Here is an 8,705-nt window from a genome sequence, read left to right as displayed (position 1 = left end):
TCCTCTTGCCTCAGCTTCTGAGCGCTACCTACATTATGACTGTTCTTAAGATAGTATGGACCCCCAGATTCCATTTCCTTATTCAAATGCCCCTGTGCTGAGGGAATGAATAACTCAATGGGTCTGACATTGTTAGCGGTGCAATCTTCAGATGGCTTCTGTTCCCAGAGGATGCTGGAGGCGGCAGCCCTTCGGTGAGGTCACAGAAGCATCCCGGGGTGCTGGGAGCTCCCTTAATTAGCACACCTGAGAGCTAGGTCACTCTGTGTTGACTAGTTGCAGCCAGGCCTCTAGACTCCTCTTTGTGCACTGGCCCAAGTGTGGAAAAACACCAGGGCTTCCTTTTTCTCCTGAACACTGTGGGGAGCGGTGAGAATTTGCTAGAACTCTCCTGAAACCCTAATGGAAAACAAACACGGGAAACTCCACACAGCAGAGCCCAGCATGCGATCCAGCTTCCTCTGTGCCCTCCCAGGAAGCAGGCCTTCACAATAGAGGCTGAGCTGGGTTACGGGTGGCCTGTGTCTGGTGAGGATCGGGGTGAGGTAGGGGCCTTGCAAGGGTGTACCCAAAAACACCCAGAGCCTTGAAAAGATCTACGGCGCTTATTCATCTCCTCAGCACCTAAGGAGCCTCAGTATCTTCCTTCTCCAGAACCACAGTTTTTCCTTCTTAGTGCTTTATGTGACAATGTATGTGCTCACTTTAGCTCTGTTGTAATTCTAGTTCTAAAATTCTGGAACTCCGCCATCGTGCAATCGTTTCCACTGGGTGGCTGTTCTGTAGGGACCAGAATGTAGGTCTTATCCTGTGGTTTTGGACCCCATTAAAAAACAAAACAAAACAAAACAAAATCTGTTAAAATATATCTAGTCATGAAAGAAAAATGAAGGGTTTTAACTGGGTGGTGGTGGAGCCTGCCTTTAATCCTAGCACTGGGAGGTAGAGGCAGTTAGATCTCTGAGTTTGCATTTCAGTTTCCAATAGCACATAAGGCCTCACAACTGCCTGTAACCCCAGCTCCAGGGCATCTGATACCCTCTGGCTCTGCAGGAACTGAATTCATGCCCACATAGCCACATGCAGACACTTTTTACATTAACAAAAATAAATCTAAGAAAGGGCCTCCTGGGGGCTCTAATCTTTCTGATTTTAACCTGTGAGACCTTTCTTTGGCTTCTTCAGAAGGTGGTAATTTTCTAAAACTATGAATTAGCTTAGCTACTGATAACGTCCTATACATTTCACAAAGCTAGAAAAAAAAGAGTTTGGATACATCTATCATCAAGGAATGACAAATGTCTGAGGAATATAGATGTTTCTGATATTTGCACAATAAATGTGAAGAGGAGGGAGGAAGATAAGGAAAAGGAGAGGCAGTGGGCTGGTTTAGCAGGTGAAGTCACTCCCAGGCAAGCCTGATAAACCCAGTTGGATTTCTGAATCCCACATGGTGTGAGGAAAACTCCAGCTCCTGCAAGTTGTCCTCTGACCTCCACACCCATGCTGTGGTGTTTGTGAGCATGCACATACACAGACACACACACACAATAAATGTAAAAAAAAAAAAAAAAGAAATGCTACATAATACACACAGACATGTATCATTGGGTATCATAAATCTGTATGATTTTTATGATTCCGCTAGGTATAATTAAATTTATTTTAGTTTTTGTTTTTGAGACAAACTCTTACTATGTACCCATGTAGCCTTGGCTGGCCTGGAGCTCTCTGTGTAAACCAGCTAGCTTCAAACTCATAGAGACCCACCAGCCTCTGCCTCCCAAGCACTGAGATCAAAGGTGTGTGTCTCAATGCCCAATCTATTTAGATCTATTTTTTAAAAACATGTAAGTTGTGTGTGTGTGTGTGTGTGTGTGTGTGTGTAGATATGGCAAAGCAGTGAAGAGCACTTGCTGCTCTGCAGAGGAGTTGCTCTGCAAGACTTTTGAGCCTCAGTATCCACTTGGTGGCTTACAACCATCTGCAACTCCCAAGCACTCAGATGGTTCACATTCATACATATAAAGTTAATAAATCTAAAAAATTATCTGGGGGCTGGAGAGATGGCTCGGTGGTTAGAGCACTGACTGCTCTTCCAGAGGTCCTGAGTTCAATTCCCAGCAACCACATGGTGGCTCACAACCATCTGTAATTGGATCTGATGCCTTCTTCTGGTGTGTCTGAAGACAGCAACAATGTACTCATAATCATAAAAGAATAAATAAACCTTTTTTAAAAATTTAAAAAGAAAAGCAACTGAGAATGAAGCCCAATATCAACCTCTGACCTCCATGCATACCCATATACATGATTACCTACATACATGTGTACTCATGTGCCTCCTTATATATACACATATATTAACATGTATCTACACATGAACATGTACAGATACACTAAAGCAACAGTTATAAAACCATAGCTCCCCCCACAGAAAAGAAAAATAACATAAATGACTGTTTGTTATTGTTTTCAGTGCTGACGATCAAATCTGAGGTCTTATGTATCCTAAGCATGGTCTGTTACTGGTCTATATCTTCAGACCCCCCAAATCAGCTTACATTGTTCTCTTGCATAGAAATTAAATTCAGTGGCTTCCTGGGATATTTTAGGGCGAGCTCTGATCTGGACAGCAAAGGCCTCAAATATGCTGATCTCTTCACTACAACTAATGAAACATGTGCCCGACTGCGTTCTGAACTCCCCCTGGCATATATATATGTGTGTGTGTGTGTGTGTGTATATATATATATCTCACCTTCTTGCTTCTGCCCCATGTCCAGCAGGCACAAGTGTCCTCAAGATCCAGTGGGGTGCTGGCTGGCTGGCTGGCATGCTCTGACATCCGAGTTCAGTGTGGACAGCCTTCAGTGTGCTCTTAGTACACCCTGCCTACATGGAGATGCTAATCCCTGAGTTACTGCTCGATTCTTTGCTAGACTTTAATTGCAGGAGCACACGAGCACTGTTTTACTGAACCCCATAACTCTAACTCTGGAGCTGAATACTCTGAGAAGCATAGAAAAAAATGTGGGCCGGGCAGCAGTGATACAAGCCTTTAATCCTACTCGGGAGACAGAGGTAGGTAGATCTCTAAATTTGAGGCTAATCTGCTGTATAGAATGAGTTCCAGGACATCTGAGGTCACACAGAGAAACCTCATCCTGAAAAACAAAGCAAGCAAACATAAAAGCTTGAATGAATGGTTTCCATAAGTCTGGTTCAGCACTGCCTTAGGTGCTCCGGCCACAGTAATGAACAATGCCGGGGTGGGGTTGGGCATCAGTGATAGAACACTGAAATGTGTAAAGCCGGCCGCTCAGTCTCTAGCAATGCAGAAAGACAGCCAAAGTCTGGCTCTGAATACATGAACAAATCAATACCACACAAGTAAACTTGGAGAAAGAGGAGCTTCTAGGACGGCAACGACTAAAATCCTCTCAGCTCAGCAGACAGAAGAGGAAATAAGACATTTCCCTCTTGCTCTTATTCTTTCTTCGAGGCAGGGTTGCATATAGCCTGGGCTAGTTTTAGACTTGCTTTGTAGGCAAGGCTGGCCTTGAACTTCTCCCCCAGTTTCTACCTGCGCTGGGCTGCCACCTTCCCCACGCTGAGATTGCAGCAACAGTTTTATGGGATGCAGGAGACCAAACCCAGGAGCTGTAGCCCCAGGCTCCTTATCTTGCTCTTCAATGAAAGACTGGTGAGCTAACTTTGCAACAAAGCAGATTATTCTTTGGATAATTAGAACTGATCAAATTAGAAGCCTCTGGCTCCTGCAGTAGTGACTTTCCATCATGATAACTACAAAGATCAGGGGATGCCCAAGCCCCCCAGGTGTGTCTTAGGAGGCATGCCTTTTCGGGTGGGAGGCTGACCTTTCAGGCATCCACAGCATGAAGTCAGAATTCCTGTGGGAATGCCTTTCCAGTCAGAACCCTGCCCCCAGCCCATGCTTGCACAATGGCCGTCTTTACCTCCCCAACACCTCTGTTTCAGTGATTTAATGTACAACTCTGCTCCTTTCCAGAGTTTTTCCTTCCATCACCAGCCCCGCTTCTTATTAACAAACCTAAAAGCTACACTCAGGCGGCTTACCTCAGCTTCCTGGCTCAGCGCTAACATCCAGACCGTCTAGTTCCAAGGACGAGGAAAGAGAGGACAGATGGATACATCATCTTGCGAATGGATTAACAGAACTTCTAGCAGTTTCGAATCACCCTTTTCTCTCCGAACCATCAGTTGATTGGAAACAATCAACAAGGAGTAAATGAGTCTAATGTTGATTCATAATCCACTGCAGCACATCATTTTATAGTTCTTATAGCCACTGACAAGCAGTGTGACACAGGAAACAGGCCAAGTGTTTGCTGTGACTACAGCTACAGGCTGGGATCTCTTGTGCTAAAGACCAGATACCCATGCACACCAACCAACGAACCATGAAAGGTTTCTCTCTTGTCTTGTTTTTTTTTTTTTTCTCTTTTTCTTTTTTGGTTTGGAGACAGGGTTTTTCTGTGTAGCTCTGCCTGTCCTGGCATGCAGACCAAGCTTTAGACCAGGCTGGCCTCGAACTCAGAGCTCCACCTGTTCCCCCAGTGCTAGGATTCCCCCTGTGCACAGGCCGCCTGGCTTCTTGCCTTGTTTTAAGAACAAAAGCAAAACAAATGAACAACAACAAAAAAAAAATGCTCATTTGTAGACACCAGTGATTTCCCCGGAGTTTTCTTCCCCACCACTTTCTAAGCTTGTTTGTTCGCTTGCTTATTTGTATAGATGTTTTGTCTGCACGTGGTCCGTGCACTAGTTGCAGATTTGGTGCCCATACAGGACAGAAGAGAACACTGGAGCTCCCTGGAACTGGAGTTACAGACAGTTGTGAAGCTGCGATTTGGGTGCTGGGGATTGAAGCCTGGTTCTCTGGCTGAGCAGCCATTGCTCCTAACTGACCACTAAGATATCTCTCCAGCCCTATTTTTTTTTTTAAATCACATTTGGAGTGCATACTCTGCTACTCCCTCTCCCTCCCCAGAGGACAGCGTGTAGAAGTTGCTCAGCTCTCTCCTACCAGTTCCAGAAATTAAGCTCACGGTTTTCAGGCTTAACAAAAAGCATCTTTTTTGGTTTTGTTTGTCTTTATTTTTCGAGACAGGATTCCTCTGTGTAGCCTTGGCTGTCTCAGACAGAACTCACTCTGTAGACCAGGCTGGACTCAAAATCACAGGTTGGTCTGCCTCTTCCTTCTGTTTACCTAGTCTGTTGAGCAATCACTGATGACCCTACCAGTGCCTTGCTTGGGTGACTCTAACTGCACTGGCCTCAGGAAGGAGTGCCACCAGGAGATGCTACTCTGTGCCTTTTGTTCTGGGGTGTGAGGAATCTATAGATTCTCTGCTTTGGTGAATAGACTGGTAATATTGTTTTGTTTTTTTTTTTATTTATTTTTATGTGGGTGAGTATTTGCCTGCTTGGATGTGCGTGTGTCACGTGTATGCTCAGTGCCTGAAGAGGCCAGAATAAGGCTTATAACCTTACATAACCGGAACTGAGGGTTACAGGACACTGTGAGCCCCCATGTGGGGCTGGGAACCAAATGTAGGTTCTCCACATGAGCAGCAAATGTTCTTAATCGCAGAGTCATTTTTTCTAACCCCATCAATATACTTTTTTCTAAAGTTCACCATCCAACTTTTAACTGGAAAGATTGGTTGCAAAGTTAGATTTCAAATGCATGCATGGGACGTGTTTGAAAGGCCAAGGGTGAGCTGGCAGTATTTCTCAATATCTCTCAGTATTTGAGTGCTTGCTTGGCAGGCTCAGAGTTCTGGGTTCCATCACGGACATGTGGGGGGCAAAAAAAACCAAGGGTACAAAATTGACACCTAATTTTACAGTTCTTAATGCTAGTAGCAAGTACAGTGACTGTGAATTTGTATTTTCCAAAGTTAATTAAAACTTTGATAATTCCATGCCAGGTAGAGGAGGTGTACCCCTTTATTCCCGGCACTTGGGAGGCAGAGGCAGAAGGATCTTTGAGTTCAAGGTCATCCTGGTCTACAAAGTGAGTTCCAGGACAGCCAAGCCTAAATGGAGAAACCCTGTCTTGAAAAAAACAAAACAAAATGGGAATAATAAAATAAAATAAATGAAACTTGGTGCTGGACTGATGGCTTATCAGTTAAGAACACTTGTTACTCTCAAAGATGACACAGGTTCGGTTTTTTTCTTGTTTTTCTGCACCCACATAATAGCTTATAACATCTATAGCTGTAGTTTTAGTGTATCTGATTTTCTCTTTTGGCTTCTGTGGGCATCAGGCATGCACATAGTACACACACACACACACACACACACACACACACACGCATGTAGTTAAACACTCACACTTATAAAATAAAAATACTTAAAAATTTTTTTTATTAGATACTCTCTGTATTTACATTTGAAATGTTATTCGCTTTGCCCACCTCGTTCTCATCCCCCCTCCCCCTCTACTTGTCTTCACAAAGGTGCACCAGCTCCCAATCATCCTCTCCACCTCAGTGCCTTGGCTTCCCCTACATTGGGAAAACCTGCCCTTCCTGGACCAAAGGCCTCTTCTCACACAGATGCCAGACACTGCTATTCTCCGCTGCATATGCAGCTGGAGCCATGGTACTCTCAATGTGTGCTCAGTGGTTGGTAAAATACTTTTTTTTTTTTTTTTTTTGAGACAGGGATTCTCTGTGTAACAGAGCTCTGAACCTTGGCTGTATTGGAACTCGATTTGTAGTCCAGGCTGACCTCCAACTCACAGCAACCCACTCTTTCTCCCAAGTGCTTGGATTAAAGGCACATGTCACCACACCCAGCTTAGAATAAATAAATCTAAAAAATTGGAGGGGCTGGAGAAATGACTCAGAAATCAGGAGCACTGACTACTGGTGCAGAGGACCAGGATTCAATTCCCAGCACCCATATGGTGGCCCACAACTTTCTGTAACTCCAGTTGCAGGGGGTCTGACACCCTTAAATAGCCATGTGTGCAGGCAAAACACCACTGCATATGAAATAAAAATAAATAAATTTTAAAAAGAAAAGTTAAAACAAAGAACAAATCAGAAATAGGCACACATCTTTAATCCCAGCACTCAGAAGGAGAGGCAGACAGATCTTGATAATAAATTGGAGGCCCTCCAGGCCTACACAGAGTTCCAGGACTGCTAGGGCTACACAGAAAACCATTCCCCACACCATAAAATTATTTTAGTTGCTTCTTCATAACTGGAATTTGCTATAGTTATGAATTGTGATGTAAATACCTGATATGCAACCCTGTGGAAGGGTCTTTCGACCTGTGGAGGGGTCACGACCTCACAGGTCTGTGCACGAGTACCTGTGCACAATTCTAAAAGTAAATAGTTAGGAAAAATGAAATATTTCTTTTGATATGATCTAAAGAGAAACTAAAGTGGTTATCTAGCATGCCCAAGACTGGGTCAAACCGTACCACTGAAGAAAACATGAGCCCGTTTGTTTCCTATTACAGCTGTGATCTCCTTTGCTTTTTGTTTCAGTGGTAAGACATTGACCAAAACCGATTTGGGGAGGAAATGATTTATTTGGCTAAGAGATTACACTGACAGATGCCAACATGGTAGCAGCCTGGAGCAGGAACTGAGGCAGGGCCATAGAGAAATGTTGCCGTTTGCTGCCTTGCTTTCTTAGACAACCCAGGACAACTAGTCTACCCAGGCTTGGCATTACACATGGGGGCTGGGTCCTTCTACATTCATCACAGATGAAGTGAAGCCACTGGCCCCAGGTAGGCTTAATGTCCAATTCCTTTAATCTCAGCTCTTGAGAGAGGCAGAGACTAGAGGATCTCTATCAGGTCAAGGCCAAACCGGTGTATGTAGAGTTTCAAGGCCAGCTAGACTTACATTGAGAGACCTTGTCCAAAACAAACAAACACCCACAGGCCAGTCTGGTAGAAGAAATCCCTCAATTGAGCTTTCCTCTTTCCAGGTTCCAGGTGCCTACAATTTGTGTCAGGTTGACAAAAAGTAACACAAATTGTGGAGGTATTTCAATATAACATCTAAGCCCACATTCATTGCTAAAGCTAAAATTAGAGCCTACCTCATCTGTCTATCTAGATTTCTGTCTCTGTGCATTTTTCTCTCCCTTCCCCCTCCCATTCCCCTCACCTCAGTTTCTCTGTTTCTCTATTGAGACAGGGACTCAGGCAGCCCAGGCTGGTCTTGAACTTAATATATTCTTGGTGTGAATCTAGCCTTTAATGACCCAGTTACCTCTCCAGCCCAGAACCAATAATATGGAAAAGGTGACTTCAAGTTTCTGATCATCTGACCCTTCCCCACCACCAGGTTTTATGAGATGCTAGCACATTTTGGTGGCAGTGGGAGGGTCCACTTCACAAATATTATGCAAGCACTCTGATGGATTGAGGTAGAATCCCAGGTCTTTTCAGCCCTGCATTAGCCTGTTTTTTACTATGTTGTTCTTTTTCTTTTCCTACTACATAATACTTTAAGTTACCTATGCTAATCTTAAAATTGTTTTTAGACAATTGGTGTTGAATTCAGTGAAACCACACCTGTGGGTTGTTTGTCTGTTTTTTTAATGGAGTCTTACATAGCCAGTCCAAATCTTGAATTTCTGATCCTCCAGTCTCTAACTCCCAAGTGCTGTGAATACAG

Source organism: Micromys minutus (assembly GCF_963924665.1).
Source record: "Micromys minutus genome assembly, chromosome: 3".
NCBI lineage: Eukaryota > Metazoa > Chordata > Mammalia > Rodentia > Muridae > Micromys > Micromys minutus.
Note: the sequence above shows the minus strand (reverse complement) of the source record.